This window comes from Pan troglodytes, chromosome 2 (genome assembly GCF_028858775.2).
Source record: "Pan troglodytes isolate AG18354 chromosome 2, NHGRI_mPanTro3-v2.0_pri, whole genome shotgun sequence".
NCBI classification, from domain to species: domain Eukaryota; kingdom Metazoa; phylum Chordata; class Mammalia; order Primates; family Hominidae; genus Pan; species Pan troglodytes.
The window spans coordinates 6,133,706-6,156,053 of NC_086015.1; the positions used below are offsets into that span (position 1 = coordinate 6,133,706).

Sequence of the window (22,348 nt, forward strand, 5' to 3'; positions counted from 1 at the left end):
CCGGGCAGGTGCTGCGCCCCAGCGCTCGCCTCCTCCGGCCCGCACTGAGCATGCCCGGCTCGGCCGCGCGCGGGCTCCGGGCCTCCGGCGCGTCTCCTCCTCCCCGCTCGTCTCCCGCCCCTTCCCCGCCGCCCGCGCCTCTCCCCTTCCCCGAGCGTCGTCCCCTCCCCGCGGCTAAGGAGCCGGCAGCCCGAACTCCGGCGCGCCAGGTTTTTCCAGCCGCCGCGAGCGCCGGGAGGGAGGGGAGCGCCGCCCCAGACGGAGCACTGGGTTCAACGCCAGGATTGGCTGCAAGTAGGGAGCTCTCGCCGCCGCACCGGGCCCCTCGGACTGTGCCGGCGCCGCACCCGAGGCTCTCGCCAGCCCAGCGCCCCGGTGCTGAGGTAAGTGAGGCGGCAGCTGTGTGGGTCCGGCTCCTGCGTGGGCGCGCGATGCCCCGGGGACCCGGTCGCGGATTTGGGGAAAGGGCAGGGTCCGCGCGGGTTGCCTGAAGGACAGGGGGGCTTCCCGGGGCTCTCACTCCTGCAGAGCCGGACGGCGTCTGTGGGGCGCCCAGCTCAGAGCCCGAAAGCCCTGCAGGGTCGGGGAGCGGGAGCTGAACGCCTGAGCCCGGAGGAGTCAGGGCCCCGACGACGCCACCGTCACCCCGCAGCGACCCTTCTTCTCCTTCTCAGTCGGAAAATAAGTTTGTTGCGCTGCGAGGCAGCCACAAAACAAGGAACCTAGAGCCCGGAATGCTTCGGGAAGCCTTAAAATCAGCTCCTCCGGCTGGTTCGGGCCACTGCCCCTCTCCGTGCGCCCTGGCCTCTGGCGCCGGCTTCCTGGCGGGGGTTTTCTTCTGATAGCCCAGCTACAGCCCGCAGCAGAGGGACGCGAACCTGGGGTTTGAAGGGACTTGGGACTAAAGGAACAGGAGCCCGTAGCCGTGATGGAAGGAGCCGTGTGGAGACGGAGGCTGATTTTTGTAGCGCCCGCTGGGTGCCAGGCTGGGTGCTAAGCGCTGAGGCTCCGGCGGCGAGCGACAGACCAGGCGCCCGCTCTTAGGGAAGGTACCTGGCTTCCCCATCTCTGCCGGGGGAGCTTGTTGGGTGGCATTCGTTTCCAGCAACTTCTGGGGCATTTCCAGTTTCTTTCGAGAGGCAAGACAACCGTCTCGTCCCCTCCCCGGACCCAGACAGCAGCGAACGGTGCGCCAGGCGCCCCGCAGACCTCAGTCCACTCACTCTCCTTCTGGAACGCAGGGCTCAAAATCTTCGTGCATTTTCTCTCTTGTGCTTCGCGTATATATTTTACTATTTATGAGAGGTGCGGAGGTGAGGGTAGGAGGACGTGGGCTCCTGAATCTCTCTGAACCAGCCAGAGAGTCGGCTGCGTGAAAACATTTTGCAGCGAAGCTCCTGCGAGGAGGCGGCTTCGCGCGTCGGGAGGAGCAGGCGGCTGCTTGCTGGCCAGGGTCTCCAGATCTGGTGCGAAAAGCTTGCGGAGGTTGTGCAGGGCGAATCAGTGTGACTGAGCACCTCGGCTGTGTGGTCTGCGTGGAGGAGAGTGGGCCGGATCTTGAGGTGTGTTGGAGGTTTATTTGTAAGGAGGAGTTCCTGAAAGGAATGTCCTGGAACTTTTTCTAGTTTTCCTGCTGGAATCAACATAGGGGAGGGGACACGTTTGTCAGAATAGCAGTGGCATTTAATTGCATGGGAAGCTCTTTCAGTTTACTGTAGTGGGAGCTGGATAGTTCAAGGAGTAACTCCACATAACTGAGTCGTTTGGATACCCACACAAGATAATTTGGAACGCGCTTGTATTTTTTTGTTTTTTGAGGTTTGTGGTTTATGTCCTTTAGAGAGTGGGGTAGGAGCGTAAAGACTGTATAGGTTGCCTATGAGCAGGTCCATACAATAGCGTTCCCAAGTCTGGCTAATAGCAAGTTTGTTCTCTCTTTCTCTGTCTCTACCCAAGTGGGTGAAAAAGAACAGTGTGTCATGAAGACAGGCACCTGGAGGTGATTTGGGTGGCATTCATGGAAAATTCACGTTACCCATAAGTTTATTCTTGCTATTTTTATCTTGATTTCTTTAAAGATTTTGTGGGAATATCTGCAGTGGGTCGCAGGAATAGGTAAGATTGCTAAGGATCAAAAACAAGTTTCATGAGAATATTATTTTTGCTACCTTATACAATAGCTATTGATTTGTTTGTTGAAGCTGGTTTCAATTGCTCTGTCTTGTTGAGGAGAGATGATGCTGATAAACCTCATTATTTTTCCATCTGAACCCTGGGAGGTAGCTGGCAAGGATGGAAAAACTGACCTTTTCAATTAAAGACTAAGAGTCTAAGAGAAGTGACTTGGATAAGGGTGCATGTCAGAGCCACGTGTAAGTTTCAACAGAGGTAGATTTTCCTATTTGCAGTTTTTTAAACAACACTTTCCAGTTTCTTTGAGTTGTAAAACTTTTCAAGTCAATTGGGAGTAAATTCAGTACCTTTTTCCATAGTCATTTCATATTGGCAGGTAATTAAGAGTGATTAGAGAACAAACCTTTCAAATAATGTTGGATTTTTTATCATTCACTTATTTTACCTGCTTCTCTCTCCTTTTTGTTCAAAAGTAGGTCTTCTGATTTCTTTTCGGCTCTAAGCACTAAATCTTTTGGCTGCAGTTTTTCTTCTGAAATGTATACAGGGCATCCGTTCCTTCAATTTAGGTCTTAAAAAAATAAAGCTTCTCAGCAGAAAATTCCCATGCATGGTACTGACTTTTCTACAAGTTTGTCTGATTATGATTTTAACTTGTTGTTTCTTCTTTGTTATATTTGAAGACAGACATAATATGCATTAGCTTCAATCTCTCTTATCTTAAAAATTAATATTTTGTAAAAACTTGCTTTTATATTATTTTAGTTGAGTAAGTCTGTTTCATATGATAGGCAGGGGGAAGTCTCTACACACAGATTTTTTTTTGTTCCTTTTTGTTCATTTTTCCCTGTAATGCTATGTTTTAAGCCTAGTGAAGGAGGCAAGGAGGCAGGATTTACTGCCTGGATTTATTGATCTTCATTATTATTATTATTTACTATCAGAAGAAATCTGACAACATATCAATAAAATTTATTTATAAACTGAAGACATGCTGTTATATGATACACTACTTATAAAACACACAAAGAAACAAAAAAGATGAATAAAGCAAAAATTATGAAATAGAAGGTCTCATGTTGCTGTTATGTATCCCGGTGGATCATTTTGTACAGCCCCTGGGGTGTGTACCACACTTTAAAGATCACTGCTGGTTTGATATTTTTAAAATCTTTCTCTCCTTATCTCTGCTCTGCTGTTCATTATCTCTGATACTCTAGCCAGTTGTAAAACTGCTACACTTCTATATCTTCTGTAACAAATAGATTAAGCACACTTGTTTTCCTCTCATGGACTCATATGTGGATAGAATGAGGTATAAAGGATGAATGTGTTTTGGAGATGTCATCTTAGATCTCCCAAAGTAGATATACAGGTGAATTTTAAAAAATGGAGTTTTAGTTTAAAGACTAAGTACCAATGGTCAGGAAGTGAAGAATCCAAGGAGTAAATGAGGGAGGATTGGAAGGACACTTTCCACATTGCACTGTTGTGTGGAGGCTGGAAAGTTCATAAACCTTGAAGCAGATTAACCGGAATCTAAGTCTGTCTCCATCATTTATTACATTTACAGTCCTGGGCAATGTAGTTCCTTAATTTCTGTGAGCCTTAGTTTCTTTAGGTATAAAATTGGGATAACATCTATTTCAAGGCATCACGATAGGGATTAAACATGAGAGCATGAGTCAACATGGGTCAAGAGCTTGGCTCTTTTAGATTGGCTCTTTAACAGATATAACAGATCCAAAAGGGATGCTGCCTCAGATGTGAAATACATTTATTTCTCGGTTGTGTGAAGTCCCAGAATGGGTGATCATGGCAGTACTCCTTCCAAGTGTGATTCAGAGACCCAGCCTTCATCTGTTCTGTGCCCTTGCCATCTTCAGCAGGGTCACTGTGCTTACTTGCATCAAGCCATTGGAAAGAGGAAGACTTGGGAGGATGTTAATTGCCCAGAACTGGAATGAGTGCATATTACTTTTCCTTGCCTTGTGCTGGCCAGAACCCAGTTCTTTGTGGATGTATGTTGCTATTAAGGAGGCTGGGAAATATAGTCTATTAATGTTATCCAGGAAGTAGAAGAAATTGTTGGGGGAACAACTAGCATTCTCTGACGTTTTATTACTATATGTGATATTTCTTCCATGTTCAATAACTGTTACTTCCTTTTCTTCTCCTAACCCTTGCTTTTTTTTTTTCTGGTAGAAAAACTGGAATGGATACAATAAATAATAATAGAAGCAGTTAATACATACATAGTGCTTACTATTATTGAGATACTTTTTAAAGCACATTGCCCTACTTTGCCCTTCTAATATTTATTGTACAGATGAGGAAAACTAGGCATAGAGAAATTAAGTTATTTGTTCATCATAGCTAGTAAGTAGCAGAGCTGGGATCTGAACCAGGTTCTCTCACTCCAGAATTGATTTTTTAACAGCTTTTTTTTTTTTTTTTGCTTTTGCCTCAGTACTTTTCTTATTTAAGCCACTGGACCGCTTTTTACTTTTGCCTATATCTAAAAAAGTTGCCAGGAGAATTTTTTAAAATACTAAAGTAGAAAAAAAAGATATAATCCAAAACATACTGGAATGGAATTCGATATGATACAGCTTTATCTTGAATACCTACCAGGATCAGGAGCAGATATTTAAAGTAACTCCCCCCACTTACGCACCCTTCACCACTACAACTGCTCTTTCATTTCTGATAAACACATTTTCAGGGTCTGTGCCTTGAATTATAACCTTCCTCTCAAGATTCTATTGTGGGAGTCTTGCGCTACCACTTTCATGCTTCAGTATGTGAGGATAAATTCCTCTTCACTTCTCAGCAGAAACAAATATCTTCCCTGGCAGGTTTTTCAGCTAAAATAGCCTCTCCTAACTTTTGATCAAAGGTATTGCTCTTTATCAATATCCCCAACCTCCAAGACAGGAAACCCTCTTCTTTTCCTATGAGCTTTGCAAAATTATTTTTTATTTATCTATTTATTTATCTTTATTTTCTGTATGACTAAGGGGACTGTATATATATCCCATGTACCCTCTAAAAGAAAATGGTCTCTCTTGTTCTCATCCTGTTGTCTCATTTCCATTAGAGAATCTGCCTCATCTTATGTTTCCTATGTATTTGTCTTTCATAAAAATGCCTGTTACAGTTTTGGTTCCCAGTGGCTGCAGTGGAAATATGTAGTGGTCAATAGTAAGAGTACACTTTTTGCTAAGATAGTTATTGTTTCAACATTAAAGAGTGAGTTTTTTCCTCTTGTTCAGTATGTATTTGTTGCATCTTCACAATTAGTTAATGATATGTATCTTCTTACCATGTAGGTAGGCATAAATACTGTATACCTACCAGTCATTTCTTTCCCAGAAGCCCCTGTTCATTTCCTCTTTACTTTCCCTGAGCCTCACGTCCTGAGAAATTTGCTTTTTTTTCTGAACTCCTCTTTCTTCCAATTTTTTCCACTTCTGTGCCATTTATGTCTACGTGTGTGTGTGTGTGTGTGTGTGTGTGTGTGTGTGTGTGTGTTTCAAGTCCCTTCTTATGATTTAATGGGGTTGGAGGGCTGGAGAGATTTTCACGTCCTTACTGTCATGTTTTCAGCCAAATTCCACAGGGCTTTGTAACAGGCTAACATGAGCTGCTGTAATAGATAAGCTCTTAATTTTCAGTGACTTATTTTAACTTTTTACTTCTTGCTCATGTGTGGTAGTTCAGTACTCATAGAATAGATCCTGACTGAGTGGCTGTCCATGGGGTCATTCAGGGAGTCAGGTTCCTTAGAGTTTTATGGCTTTGTTCATCTTTTAAGTACCTAGAGTCCTCATCATTCAGTCAAGATACAGGGTGTGAGGAGATAAATAATCCAGAGAAGTCTCATTGGAGGTTGTTGTAGGCACAGCCTGGAAGTGGTTGTCATGACTTCTGCCCACATTCCTCTGGGGTGGATCTCAGTCACTTCAACATCCGTTGCTGCAAGGGAAGCTGAGAAGTGGTGTCCAGCTGAGTGCCTGGGGGAGAAGGGTGAAAGGAAAACAGGTTTGGTAAATACCTAGCCAGTCTTTGTCACAGGTTTCCAATTTTCATTGGAATATCATGTGAGAATATCAGCTAATTCTCTAGGTATGGGGAAAAGAGAGCATGGATTTTGGTTATTTGCCAAATAAATGCCCATTCCCTTGCTTCCTTTTAATTTTGACCTCTATGACTATCCCATTCTTAGTGCATATGGTCTGGGTGGGTTTCCGCTTCCCATTTAAGGATTGGAGCATGGGAACCAGGTCTTGTCGGGAAGAGCATTGACTTTTCCTGTCCACAGTAATTGCTTCTAGAACAGAACAGGCATGGACCCAGTGAGAACCACTGCAGTGAGACGCTTTGCTTTTTCTCAGTGGCTCTAGTTGGGCTCCATGTATGCCTTTGAACTAATTCCTATAGATAAGGAGATTAGAACCAGGGAACATGTGGGCCTGCCGCTGCTGCAGCTGTCTTAACACCAAAAAGAGAACCTAGACCTGCTGGGGTCACCACATATTACTTGAGAATGAAGCCAACAGAACAGTAGCAAGGGGCATGATGGAGCAAAACCAGCTCCTCTTGCATCATGTGAGCCCATTAATCTGGCTATGCCTAAAGTGAGTTAACCTGGTATATTAGTCTATTCTCACACTGCTAGAAAGAACTGCCTGAGACTGGGTAATTTATAAAGGAAAGAGGTTCAATTCACTCAGTTCCACATGGCCTCAGGAAATTTACAACCATGGCAGAAGGCACGAGAGAAGCAGAGGCAGGTCTTACATGGCAGCAGGCAAGAGACAGTGAAGGAGGAAGAGCCCCTTATAAAACCATCAGATCTCATGAGAACTCACAATCATGAGACCAGCATGGGGGAAACTGCTTCCACAATGCAATCACCTCCTACCAGGTCCCACCCTTGACACATGCAAATTATGGGGATTACGTTTCAATTGATGAGATTTGCGTGGAGACACAGAGCCAAACCATATCGTTCTGCCCCTGGCCCCTCCCAAATATCATGTCTTTTCACATTTCAACATGCCTTCCCAACAGTCCCCCAGAATCTTAACCCATTTTGGCATTAGCTCAAAAGTCCACAGTCCAAAGTCTCATCTGAGACAAGGCAAGTCCCTTCTACCTATGAGCCTGTAAAATAAAAAGCAAGTTAGTTACTTCCAAGATGCAGTGGGAGTACAGGCACTGGGTCAATGTTCCTATTCCAAATGGGAGAAATTGGCCAAAACGAAGGGGCTACAGGCCCCATGCCAGTCTGAAACCAGGCGGGGCAGTTATTAAATCTTAAAGCTCCAAAATCATCTTCTTTAACTACATGTCTCAAGTTCAGGTCATGCTGATGCAGGAGGTGGGCTCCCACTGTCTGGGGCAGTTCTGCCCCTGTGGCTTTGCAGGCTACAGCTCCCCTCCCAACTGCTTTCATGGCTGGAGTTGAGTGTCTGCTTTCATGGCGCACAGTGCAAGCTGTCAGTGGATCTACCATTCTGAAGTCTAGAGGACCATAGCCCTCTTCTCACAGCTCCATTAGGCAGTGTCCCAGTGGTGACTCTGTGTTGGGAGCTCCAACCCCCATTTCCCTTCTGCACTGCCCTAACAGAGGTTCTTCATGAGGGCTCTGCCCCTTCATCACACCTCTTGCCTGGACATCCAGGCATTTCCATACATCTACTGAAATCTAGGCAGAGGTTCCCAAACCTTAATTTTTGTCTTCTGCACACCCACAGGATGAACACCATGTGGAAGCTGCCAAGGCTTGGGGCTTACACCTTCCGAAGCAACAGCTTGAGCTATACCTTGGCCCCTTTTAGCTACAGCTGGAGTGGCTGGGACGCAGGACACCAAGTCCCTAGGCTGTACACAGCAGGGAGCCCAGTGCCTTGCCCAAGAAACCGTTTTTCCCTCCTAGACCTCTGGGCCTGTGATGGGAGGGGCTGCCGCCAAGATCTCTGTCATGCCCTGAAGACATTTTCCCCATTGTCCTGGCTCCTCCTTACTTCTGCAAATTTCTGCAGCTGGCTTGAATTTCTCCCCAGAAAATGGGTTTTTCTTTTCTACAGCATCATCAGGCTGCAAATTTTTCAAACCTTTTTGCTCTGCTTCCCTTTTAAACATAATTTCTAATTTCAGATCATCACACTCAAGTTTAAAGTTCCACAGATCTCTAGGGCAGGGGCAAAATTCTGCTAGTCTCTTTGCTAAAGCATAGCAAGAGTGACCTTTGCTTCAGTTCTCGATAAGTTCCTCATCTCCATCTGACCTGGACTTCATTGTCCAAATCATTATTAGCATTTTGGCCAAAACCATTCAACAGGTCTCTAGGAAGTTCCAGAGTTTCCCACATCTTTCTTCTGAGTCCTCCAAGTCTCTAGTAAGTTCCAAACTTTCTGACATCTTCCTGTTTTCTTCTGAGCCCTCCAAACTGTTCCAGCTCTATCTGTTACCCAATTACAAAGTTGCTTCCACATTTTAGGGTATCTTTATAGCAGTACCCCACTCTCTGCAGTACCAATTTACTGCATTAGTCTGTTCTCACATTGTTATAAAGAGCTACCCAAGACTGGGTGATTTATAAAGGAGAGAGGTTTAATGGACTCACAGTTCTGTATGGCTTGGGAGGCCTCAGGGAACTTAAAATCATGGTGGAAGGGGAGAGAGAAGCAAAGGTATATCTTACATGGCAGCAAGCATGAGAGAGTGAATGAGCAAAGGAGGAAAATCCCCTTATAAAACCATCAGATCTTGTGAGAATCATTCACTATCACGAAAACAGCATGAGGGAACTGCTCCCATGATCCAGTCACCTCCCAATCACCACCCTTAACACTTGGGAATTATGGGGATTACAATTTGAGATAAGATTTGGGTGGGGACACAAAACCAAACCATATCAGCTGGTGATTTTGCAGTTCTTCAGATTCATAAATTACCCTTTGATGTAAGCTGATTTGGGTTGGATTTGTATCGCTTAAATTGAATACTGATTTATTAGACCAAGCAAAAAAGAGGAAAGAATACTGGATAAGGAAGGGAGTGAGGGTTTTATTTGTTTGTTTGTTTTCCTGAGCTCATCTTATGTCACTTTGGTTGTGTGCCTAACAGTTCCACTCCCTTGTAATACATCAGACTTCCAGTCAAGAACCATTGGGCATACCCCTACCCAGGCACATAGAGCTCTCACTAAATTATAAACCTGAAGCTGTTAATTCTTCTCAAAGCTTATCTCTCCTTACAGAGTTATGGAAGGGAAATGGAGGGGAAATCACATCCTCAGGCTTAATTCCCTCTTTCAAGATTGCCTGTGGTCCCTCCTGGATGATGCTTTCTTTTCCAGCATCACTTCCCTGTTCCTATCCTCCCCCAGGCTTGCAGACCAACTGTAACAATCTAATCACCCATCCTGGAACTTTTCATGTGCCTTTTTTTTTTTTTTTTCATGACTGTTTACATTGCCTCTCTCTTTGGCCTCCTCTTACTGTCCTTGTCTACTGTGTTTATTACAGTTTGCACAATGCTCAACTCAAGTATCACTAAGTTAAGCCTCTTTCAATACTATTGAGGCATAAAGAATGGCTCCGTCACCTGTACATACTCTCATTGTACTTGTTTCCATGCCACTGATATAATATCTGTCATGAGAATGACCATCTCTCTTGCTTTTCCCAGGACAGAGGGGTTCCCAGGATGCTGGACATTCATTTTTAAAACCAGGAAAGTCCTGATCAAGCCAGGAGAAATTTGTTGCCTTGCCTTCTACATTGTAATAGCTCTCATTTAACATGCCACTCGGTACAATGGAATTTCCTTGAGACAGTGGATAAGAGCTTGAAATTTGGAGGCAAAATTCTTACCAATCCTAGATCCATTTTGTACTGGTTGTGTGATTGTGAGCAAGTGACCTAACTTTTCTAGGTTACAGTTTCATCATCTGTGTAGTGGAATAATATGTGTTTTGTAGGGTTGTTAGATAATTAAAAGACATCATAAATTAAATCACTTCGTTTAGTGATGGACACATCTATAACATTGTCTAAAGCACACGAGTTTTGTGAAGATTATGTAGAGTACTACATGCAAAGTACAAGCAGGACAGTGCCCAAATCCTAGTAAGCATCCAGTACACAGCTTTTGTTATGGATTGTTGTTATTCACCTTTAAGTATCTCTTGCCTAAAGCATAGTAGATGCCAAAAATACAATTACACTCAGAGAATACATGTTCATGGAGCATAAACAATGTTACTCAGAATTTGTGATAAGTGGGGCAAGCAAGTCAGTGAGAGTGATTAGGAAATATTTTTAATAATTACTTGGTCTTTGAAACTTGAAAAAGCTGGAATTGACTGCAGGATTAGTTCCTTTTTAGAAACAGTTTGTTTTTTCTTGCATATTTAAGCCAGACTTCACAAATTTTCGTAGTTCGGAAAGAGAAAATATTTTCCATGTTTAGAAAAGGTCAGTATCAGTGCATAACCCCTAACTACATATTTTCATTATTTTTATTAATTAAATAAAAGTGGCGCATTTGGGGGACCAAAATGTAAATATCTTGTCTTTCTTTTGGTTCATAAGAAAATGAAGGTTAGGGCAGTAGAATCACTACTCCATTATTAATCATTATTCCATAATGATCTTGAGTTAAAAAAATCATATGATTTTTTGTTGTTGTTCTTAACCACAGTGACATATCCTCTCTACCTTTGGGCTGAAGTTTTGTATATAAAAATACTTTGTACCTTGCACACTTGTATTAATATAAATCTTGAGTATCCATGTTGCCTATGCCTTTCAGTTTTGTCATGGAAATTTCCAGTGAGGACAGGTGTTGCATGTGTGCTTATGCTGAGATGGGTCCAGTCTGGACAAGAAGACAATCAAACAAAACAATGATATGACTCACATCACCAAGTATGTTTTGTAAGACTTGATTCTAGGCACATTGTCATCATTTTGAGTTGTGCAAATTTGTATTGTTATCTATATTATGATGGGTCTTCAACTATTAATTATAGATACGAATTTTTTTGTCTTTAGTCACTCATTTGATTAGCTATTAGCTAGATATTGATTCTAGACTCCTTACAGATTAGTGAATTAATTGGGAGTCCAAGCATTATTTTTAGTGTATTTAATTGGGTGAATGACAGCTTTATAGAGAAAGTGATTACTTAAGTCACATATCTAATTCTTAGTAAAAAATTATAGTACAAACAAGGTCATCTAGAATTCTTGGATCTAAGTAATGGTAAATTAAGGGTTGCTTTTAATATAATAGTATCTTTTAAAAATGGATATCCCTGTAAAATGTATTCATTGTCTGCTTAAGCAGGTGACTAAAGATAATTTACTTCTTGATGACACGGGATCACCATGATAAACATAGTTTGGTGGTTTAGAACAGAGTATGGGCCTTGGAATCAGACGGACCTGGTTTGAATCCTTGTTTTGTCTCTTACTAGCTGTGTGATCTCAAACACATTCTTACTTTTCCCAAGGCAGTTTTTAAAATCTGTAAAGTGAAGTTGATCCTGTCTGTCTTACAGATAGGCTGTGAACATTAATGGTATGCATTGAAGACTTCAGGACAGTGTGCATGGCACATTGTAAGCATTAGGTAAATGAACCCTATACTACAATCTTTACAACTTATACAGAACGTAGTATACTTAAATGTTTTATATATTTGTTGTTCATTGTTTCAACATTCTTTGCCACATTCCTGTGACACTGGGGGATGCAACAGGATCCCATCCAGTGCAGCTGAAGTGTTGAGACCGACACTGGTGACCTCCATCTGCTTTCTGCTGCCTTTCAGATTGTCATATTATAATCTTTCGCTTTGGTGAACTAGCCTTTTCCACTTGCTGTTTTCCACCATTTGTGAACTGGAAAAATAAAATACACAAGCTGTTCAAACATTCTTAGTAAGAGTAAACAGGTTCGGAGTGAGACTGTGAAGGGGCCTGTTTCTCCCCTCCCCGCCTTTTTTTTTTTTTTTTTTTTTTGTTGTTGTGAGAGAATAATGGTATGGATGTTTCACATCCATTTTCACTGTTCTCAGCTTTACCTCTCTACTTCCTGGCTGAGGTACTGAGAGTAAGATATCACTATACCATAGTGGAAATAGAAAACAACCTGCTTTGATAATATTGTGACATGTATTTGTGATATGCTTGGCAGTAGCATCATGTTAGTGAAAATTCCTGTGTTACAATGTGGAATGTTGGCTATCTTACCTGTAGTACAATAAATTTCATTCGAAATCCTGTGCTTAGAATACAGCATGATCTTTATGGTATAAAGAGGTTTTCTTTTCTATTTTTTTCCAGCACATTTCAAGGTCTTACCAGTTACTAGAGTCTAACTTAAAAGCCTTAGTATTTACCCTTTATTTTCTTTTTTAAATCCAGTGGTCAGAATTCCCAATACCAAAACAATTATGGATACTATTAAGGTGGCTGTAATGTGTATATACGCACTGTGAGGTCATTGAGAATTCATAGTTCTGTTAATTCTACTCAATTCTTATAATAATTGAAATTCACCAGCATATTGTTGTTTATAGTATGTGGTGTAAGTGAAATTAATACTTTTCTTTTAAACATTAGTATTTTCAGAGAAGAACCTTTTCCTGTTCTTCTGAATTAATGAATTGTTACAAATTTTTGTAGGTTTCTTATAATGTGGCTACTTAAATCAACATATTAAGGTAAACTCTTAAGAAAAGAAACATAATATAATGTACTCCCCAAAATAATGAATCCCATGTTTTAGGTTGGTATTTAGTCTCCACAGCTGGAAAACACTATTTTATGTGATGTATAGGAAAGGCTGGAGGCAGACTTGGTGATTTAGAATGACTCAGTGATTCATATCCTGTCTCTACTACTTATGTATTTAGTATATATACAAATATATATTAAAGTTAGTATGTAACATTAGACCAAGTCATTTAACCTTTTTTAGCTTCATTTTTCTCTTGTATATAATGGAGGAATTCCTGTAGGGTTGTGAAGACTAAAGTTACTTAATTGTATATACACATAGCCTTGTGCCAGGAATATAATTAGACCATCCCTAAAAATGCTGTTTATCATGATTTTACCCTTTCAGTGCATTTATTCAATATGATGCTTGTGTTGTAGATGAAATATGTGGATGTTATGATTTACAAACTTGAAATTTCATTATTTTAAAATACTCTGTAAAGTGATTTATGTTTGCTCATATGCTTTTATCTATGGGATAGACAATGCAATCCTCTCTGTGTGGAGACAGAGGAAGGCAACATTTCCATAGTGTGTTGTTTTATGGTTGACTATTACTGCGAGCCACTGTATCAGAACTGAGATGAGATTAGCACTATTTGAGATTTCATTTTGGAGGAATGGTTTTGGCTATGGTCAAGAATCTTATTTATTAGAAAGAATGAATTACTGAATAGGCTCTCATCTGTATTCTTTCTACTTCAGCTATAGCCCATCTTGCCATCCTGTAAAAGAAATGCTGACAGTGATAGAGGAGAAATATAAAAATGTTTCCAGTTGCTTTCAGTCAAATGTGATTGAAATTTTATAAAAGATTTACACATTTTTTATTTGTAATACTGACAGTACTGGGAAATGAATTTCTGTTTACTCCAGAGAATAGCAGTCACTTTATAGGTGCTTTGAATTTTAAAACTTAGCAAGCATAACAATAATGACTGGTGTATTATTAACATGCATGTAAAAGGAGTTTAACATATCTGAAGAGAAACTGGTTAATGTTATTTTACTTCCTATGTGTTTTTACAGCCTTTCAAGAATGAAACATTGGTAGTAAGTTTGTTTTGAATGTTTCTCTATTTCATCTTTGTATGTTGGTTTACTACCTATTGTATGGGATTCAAAGAATGTTTATATCAAAAACTGTTTTGTTTAGAGCTTATCATTAAACCTCATTACTTAGATGTTTTAATTACTTTTATATGTTTCTTTCTGTATTTCTAACACATACAATGAGAATTTACTGTTTTCCATTGTGTTTTACATTTTTTTCTTCTGGTAAGTTACTAAGCTAACTCACATCAGTATCTTAATTCCTGGAGAGAGACCCCCATCCATTTATGTATATCCTATAGATCTGATTATGGCCTTGTTATGGAAATTGGCCTGACTACAGGCTTCTAGTCATTCATGCCCTAGTATTCTCCCCTGTTAGGTAATTTCCAAGATGCACCCTCTACTATAGTTTCTAAGTAATTCTTCTGAGCACCAGACCAAGTATTCATGGAAGGCCTAAAATATATACTTTCAATGGAAAGGATGGTGGAAATTCAGCCAATTCTGCTTTCTTGGGCTTTCAGATATTAAAAAGAGCTATAGAAATATAATTACACTGATGGATTTCACTGCTCTCAATTGCCTGAATTATCAGGGTTGAGCAACTGAAGCGGGTGGAAGGGCTGTTTCCCTTATATCTGAATGTAACATAATAAATTGTCCATCAATAGGGACTATTTGAGTTTGATATTGATCTTTGATGTTATGTATGCTGCATTTCATTGATTAAAAGCATGCATTCTAGTTGGGTCTAGATATACAGTCTAAGTACATGATCTATAGTTCAGAATAGAGTATCATTTATATAGAAATTTGCCCATGGCCGTGTTGTAATTGTAGCCCATTGATTGGCATCTCCAAGGAGCTTGTGAGAAATGCAGAAATTTTTTCCTCACGCAGATGCACTGTATCAGAATTTTCATTTTATCAGTTGATTTTTATTAAAGATTGATAGACATTGATTTGCATTGTATTCTTAACTAACTGAAACAACTGGTTCCCTGCTACGAAGCCTAAATGTCAAGCATATACACAACCTGCTTAATTGTATAGTAAGGACCCAATACTATAGGATGAAGGATAGGTACAGTTGAGTTTGGCCAAATGATGATCAGAGTCTATATAGTTTAAGGCGCAGATACACAAATTTTCAAAAATACAGGTAGAATATAGTCAATATGAATGGAATAGACAATGCTTTGAAAATCATTGGAGGGAGGCTTTATTGTTTGTGAAATCATGTTGTCATCACTTTTTGCTTTAAGCCCTTGGTGGTGAAATAACTCAAACCATTCTTCCTTATGCTGAAGATCGAGAACCCCAAGTATCACATCTACCATCCCACTCATCAATGTGATTGGTCAGTCTTTGCTGAGGTCCTGCGTAGCCAGTTTTAAAGTTAGAGTTCTTGCATATACATATGAAAAGGCATGTTACTTATGCTTTCAAAGAGCTTTTTGCTTGGTGTAAAAAGAAAACTCAAATTACAGTGTGATGTGGAATATAATGGTGGTAGTTTCATCGAGATGATGGGAAAGAATTGATAAGATAAAGTAGAAGGATGAGCAGAATTTTCAGATTGGGTTTGGAAAGAGCACTTAAGAAAGAGGGTGGCCAGGTGGTGGCTCACACCTGTAATCCCAGGACTTTGTGAGGCCGAAGTGGGCAGATCACTTGAGCTCAGGAGTTTGAGACCAGCCTGGTCAACATGGCAAAACCCCATCTCAAAAACAACAAAAAAATACAAAAACTAGCTGGCGTTTTGGTGCCCACCTGCAGTCCTAGCTACTCGGGAGGCTGAGTTGGTAGGATCACTTGAGCTAGGGTAGTTGAGGCTACAGTGTGCTGTGATCCTGCCACTGCACTCCAGTCTGGATGACAGAGCAAGACCTTGTCTCAAAAAATAAATAAATAAATAAAATTAAGAAAGAGGGTATAGTATGTACAATGGCCATGGGCTTATGAGGAAAAATGGCAAGTTCGGAGAATGCCAAAGGTATGAGTGGACGTTGGGGTATGGGAAGGTGGCAATAGGGCCTTCATTTACACAGTTTCATAGACTAGAATGTGAATGTTATCCCCAGAGTTGGACCACCAACAAGCAGTGACTGTGATTGTTGCATCATGGCTTTGTGCAAAGTAGCATCTCTAGCGAATGGGACACATTGGGGAATATGAGGAAATTGGGAGATATTCTTTATGCTGTAGAAAGCCACTGCAAGATTTTAAGGGGTTGGGGTGACATCAGATTGTTAACTTTGAAGGATCTGCCTGAATTCAATATAGAGAGCTGAACAATGGATTGGAGCTGGTATGTGGAGTGACATTCATAACACGTCTAAGCTTTGAGATGTATGCCTGATCTATGATTATTTTCTGTTATGCCTCACGTTAATTATGGAGGATAACAGTAAACTGGGTATGAAAGTGCATTTACATTTTATATATAAAATATTTATACTTGCTTAATGTATTTCATATTTAATTCCAATATGCAAAGGGATTAACAAGTAATTTGGAGCTTAAATTAGAGAACCAAGAAAATAAGCAAACAACAAAGGTTATTATGTACATAATGAAAAAAAATCTCACAATGTAATTAAGTGCTTTTATATTGTAATATGAGAAGACATCTCATGTAGGTTGTAGATTTCCAAATGGACAATTTAACTTGAGTACAAGGCACTCTTTTTTTTTTCTCCATTTAAAAACATTTGAATGTTTTATATGGCAGAAGTTTATATGACAAGGTATACAGTGCTGATCTGCTGACCAATATATTTTCTGGCATCATTCCGTGTTTCTCTCTTGTGAGTGAGGTGCATTCCTTTGCTAATAACATTTGCTGTCCTCAGACATTATTAAAGGAAATTTAATGCTGTTTGACAACATTTCAAGTAGTAGCCATTGATATTGTCATGGACATTTATTGTTAATCACAGGAACAAGTTTCCTTTTCTAACAGCAAAATCTCTTCCACTGTTTGCAGTCTTGTGGGATGATGAAACCTCAGCCCACCCTCCTAATAGGCAGTGGACCATGAGGCCTCTCTGGTGAGCCTTCAGCCAGGCTCTTCTCCTTGCTCCAGTACGTCATGCAGGTGTGTGACCTAAGTTGCAATGATCAGACCCTCTCCTCATATGTAGAATCTTGGGCTTAGTAACATAAGGATGAAGAAATGGTTAGTAGATGTATGCTTTTTACTGTGTCAGTGTCCTGGCGCCACTGAACATGGTGTGTGGTCCAATATTAATGGTATCTCTACTGGGGGTTTTGGAGCTGCTTTGTCTTCTAGTTCTTCCTTCTATTCCATGCGCTCTCTATATCCTTTTGATAGTCTCCTTTTCCCAAAGTTGGTTATTCTTTCTTGGAACCAAGGAACTATAAAGAGAAATGGAGGTTCTTCCAGGTAACCCTGTTTATCCTCTTAGCTTTCTGTTAGGGACATCCACAGCACGAGACATGCAAGTTAGCTTTTCAAAGGGTGCCTCTTGAGGCCTGTCCAGGAATTTGGAAAATTCATCCTCTTAAACAGCCCATGGCATTTCCCACAGTTTATAGTAAGTACTCTTATCTCAGTATTCTGCAGAATGCAGAAAGGTACCTTGTAAATTTGGTGTATAAATCTCTCTATTGGTTTTCAAGTTGTGGTGTATAGCTTTATTCAAAGGGAATTCTAACATTTCATACAACCGCAGCTGCCATGCTGTTTCTTTTAAAAGCTTGTGCCTTCTCTGAATAATTCATATTGTCCAGTGCGTTCAGGATAAGATCAACACCTAAAAAGTCCTTTCTTGTTCTAGCTAATACTTAAAGACTCTTTTGAAAATGTGTTTCTAGAAATTGTTATCACAGTTAGGATGGGCATTTAGCTTTTTGTGCCCAGCCTGTAAACTTGGTCTTATTAACTTTGGGAACCATGAGTCTTGGTATTTATGCAGTGAGACTTAAATCTTTCTCTAAGGTGCTTTATAGTAACCTGCATGTAAAGCCTCTAACTTGGGCCTGGCACTCATCATTGGGTTGGACCCCAATCCTGATGATCTTCAAATCCTCTTTCATACATAGCCATCACCACTAAAGTCTTATTCAGCTAATGTTAGAAACAAAGCATTGCAGGAGGCCTCATATCTAGTAAATGCACTTTCATACCCAGTTTACTGTTATCCTCCATAATTAACATGAGGCATAACAGAAAATAATCATAGACCAGGCATACATCTCAAAGCTTAGACATGTTATGAATGTCACTCCACGTACCAGCTCCAATCCATCATTCCTGTCCTCAGCTTGGAAGTGGAGGAGGGGAGACGTGTTTATGGGACTAAATATAAACTCTGTGGGGTAATTGCTACAAAATGTGATCCTCAGAAACACCTGGGAGCTTTGGAAGAAAATAAAATGTCACAGCCCCACGCTAGGTAATACCGAATCAGAGTCTCTGGGAATGAGTTTTAGGAAACTGTAGTTGAATAGGCTCCCCATGTGATTCTGATGTTCAGCCAGGTTTGAGCGCTAAAGCGTGTTCTGTGGAACACTAATTCTTCTAGGTAGATATAAATAGGATTCCCTTTAAAAGTGTTCTTAACAAAAAAAAACTGAGGAAATTCAGGATTTTAAACAGGTTTTCTAACACGAGAATTTTTCAGAATCTTTATGTGCATTGTGAAATGCATGTTTCTAAAACTTATTTGACTATGGAACAATCTTCCTTCTCTATCCCCCCTGCCAACTCCCTACCCAACACAAAGACTCTTTACTAAACATCTAATGTTGCAGATTTCAGCCCTGGCTCCTCCTTAGAATAATCCGGTTAATCGATCGATCTGGGGTTGGGGGTGGGTTCTGTGTGGGAGAAACAAAGTGTGTTTTCTATTCTCTCACTCAAAAACAATCAATAGAGAAGATTTTTGTGACCAAATTTGTGGGGGAATCACCCACACATCAAGCAAGCAATCAGTTTTCCAGCAGACACTAACTCAGTGTCCTCTAATCCAGTTCAGTACTGACACTCTCTACTTAGAGATAGTCTCAGATCACAGAGGTTGAGGGCTCAGTCCCACAAGACTGTCCCCTACTCCCAATGCCACAGGCAAGCCTCTGGTTGCCTGTTTTAATGGCATTTCTAAAACAGACCAGCTATAAATTGGTGTTCCCGCAACCTCCTCCTTGGGTTCAGTTAATTTGCTAGAGCTTCTCACAGAGCTCAGGGAAACACGTTTACTGGTTTATTATAAAGGATGTTACAAAGGATACAGATGAAGAGATTCAGAGGGTGAGGTATTGGGGAAAGGCCCCACTCTGGGCCTTTCATTCCCTTTCTGGGCACACTACCCTCCAGGAACCTTTTGTGTTAAGCTGTCTGGAAGTGCATCTGAACGCTGTCCTTCTGCATTTTTCTGGGAGCTTCATTAGGTAGGCATGATTGATCAAAGTATTGGCCATTGGTGATCAACTTCACCCTCAGTCCCTCTTTCCTTCCAGGAGGTTGGGGGAGGGGGCTGAAAGTCCCAACCCTCTAATTATATCTTGGTCTTTATGGTGACCAGCCCCCCCTCCTGAAGCTACCCAGTAGCTGCCAGCCATTCATCCGCTAATTAGCATACAAAAGATTTTCCTTTGGAGATTCCAAGGATTTTAGGAGTTTTATGTCAGGAAATGGGGTGTAGAACAAATACATATATTTTACCACTTCATGGGCTAATGGAATATTTTAAAATTTCCCAGGTGATTTTATGAGACACGCAAGGTTTAGGACCACAGATGCGATGTAATGTTCTTTGGAAGACATTTTGGATGATTTATTTATTTAACAATGTGTCCCACTCACCCAGATTTTTTAGTTTCACATCTGTCGGGTGGTTTTACTCAACTTACATATGTATCATCCTATGTTTAGAGCTTGTTTTTAAATATCTTTTTCTCTGATTATAATAAAAACTTTTTCTTAGAAAAAACACCCCAGCTATTACAGACACTCTTAGGTAAAAATGCATTGGTTGTCTAAGTGAATTTTAATCATAATGAGTAATATTAATTGAACATTTATAATGTACCAAGGAAGTCTCTAAATGTTTTTATTATATTATCTCATTTAAACCTATAATAATCCTGCGAGCTAGATGCTGTGATGACCCCTAGGTCCTAAATGAGAAAACTGAGAATCAGAGAGAGTAAGTAATTGGTCTCAGGTCATGCAGCTAATAAATGGCAATACTGAGATCATATCAGATCCCAGGTGTACCTGATTGTGAGCTACAGCTCTTAACCAATTTGGAATCCTGGTTAAGACAGAGGCTTTTATGTTTAGTGATCAGTGTATGCTTAAAACCCCTTAGTATGTACACGGTACTTTCTGAAGCACATTTTATTGCAAGGAAGGTGAATCTTCATAAATGACAGGGGTTTAGGAAAGTATTCCAAATGTTAAGAACCATTTTAAAATGGGAAGATTTTCAACCAAATATTTGCATATGAATGTAAACAGAATTTTTGTAGTTATAGTAGATTGGTAATTTGTGCATGTAAATTATATATTATTCATTAATCTGAATGTATTTGAATATTCCAAATTCACTGTTTACATATATTTTTCCTACAGATAGGCTTCCAAATGTTGCTAAGCTTCCAGAAAATATTGAGTTTGATAGATTTTTTTGGTTCCTCTGGCCAGAAATTTAAACAAAAAGAAAATAATGATTTGGACTACTGGCAATAAAACTCAGTGAAGGGGATTTATGTACGGGTCCGAATGCATGCTTATTAGTCACTCAGAACATGATGTTTCATTTTAAAAGTACATGCCTTTGCATCTTGTTATGACATTTAGAAAAAGTTTTCAGTTGCATGTCTTTCATTTTGCCAGAGAAGATAAATCGACTAATATGTAAATGACATTACAGGGTCCGACTGTAATGGTTAATTTTATATGTCAACCAGGCTAGGTCTGGATATTTGGTCAAACATGTCTGGATGATGCTGTGAAGATATTTTAAAGGTGAGATTAACATTTAAATCAGTGGACTTTGAATAAAGCAGATCCATAACGTGGATGGGCCACATTCAGTCAGCAGAGGGCCTTCAGAAAAAAGCTGATCTCCCAGGAGAAGGAATTCTGCTAGCAGACAGCTTTTGGTCTCCGGCTGTGACATTAACTCCTCATTGCTTGTCCAGTCTGTTAACCTACCCTGCAGATTTTGCGCTTGCCAACCTCCATAAGCATGTAAGCCAATTCCTTGGTGTGTCTCTTTCTTTCTGTCTCTCTCTCCGTGTATACATCTAGTCCATCCTATTGGTTTTGTTTCTGTGGAGAACCCTGACTACTACACCGATATTCCTTATTCTTCCTGTATGAGAAAGTTTCTCTAGCTGTTTTTAGAATAATTTTATTTGGATGTCCTTATCCACAAAATCAACTGTTAGACTTTTGCAGAATGATGAGTGATGGATCATACCAAATACTGCCATCTCCAACACTATTGATGTTTCCCCAGGCATTGGGCAATTTCATTGATGCCATATAGAGTAAATGGGAACACAGAAAGTTCAAAGATGGAATTTGTTACTCCCTGGAAATTTGTAGTGGTATAGGTTTCCAGGTGTGGCTTTTGTCTTCCAGTCCAAGTAGGGTAATTTAGAGAAATGGGAAAATAATCTCTTTCTAGAATCCACTTAATTTTTCCATTTAACCTACAGATATCAAGTGCTGCTAAGCCGTAGGACCAAGCTAGGTCCTATGGGTAGAAAAGAAAAGAAGTCAGATATGGAACTTGCCATCATAGAGCTTAGGGTTTGGTAGGGGTTACCCAAAAAGAGTTAAACAATTAATACTTAAAAAAATTATAAACTGTATAGGGGCTCAGAAGGAGAAAAGGAAAGTGCTGAGATAGTGCATAATGTGGGCAGGATCTAGTGTAGGTGGCAGAGTCAAGAAAGGCTTCTTGGTAAATGTGAATTTTGAGACCCCCAAACTTGAGATGGAGCTAGCCATGCAATAACCAGGGAAGGAAGTTCCAGGCAACGAAGACAGCGTGTAAGGGGCAGTAGGTAAGTAAGAGCTTGACTCATAACCTGATTTAAGTTTTAATGTACAAACAATCAAGTTTTCATGGGTCGAGGAAGCCTTAGACTAAGCTGAGTGAAGGGGGCTCTAAATAGAATCATATAGGAGAAATAACACTGGGAAAATGAGGATAGTTTAGCTGGATTCTACTTTGAGAGTATGTTAAAGGAGAAACATTAGTTTCACACTTTACTAGTTTTTAAATATGTGTAACTTCCATATTATTTAAACTATAACATGAGGCATTTAGGTTATATATATATATATATATATATATATATATTTTTTTTTTTTTT

General features: G+C 40.2%; 1 protein-coding gene across 3 annotated transcripts in view; it reads left to right on the forward strand.

Moving 5' to 3' along the window:
• The first annotated feature begins 293 nt into the window (after window positions 1–293).
• The window catches only part of CNTN4 (contactin 4), a 959,696-nt gene continuing 937,641 nt past the window's right edge, over window positions 294–22,348 (forward strand). For 2 of the 3 annotated variants that reach the window (XM_009444763.4, XM_009444772.4), the window contains exon 1: window positions 294–383. The gene's annotated coding sequence lies outside the window, so the exon portion shown is untranslated. Of the gene's footprint in view, window positions 384–1,493; window positions 1,563–22,348 lie in introns of those variants that run through there. The other variant, XM_009444765.4, reaches the window with a different exon arrangement.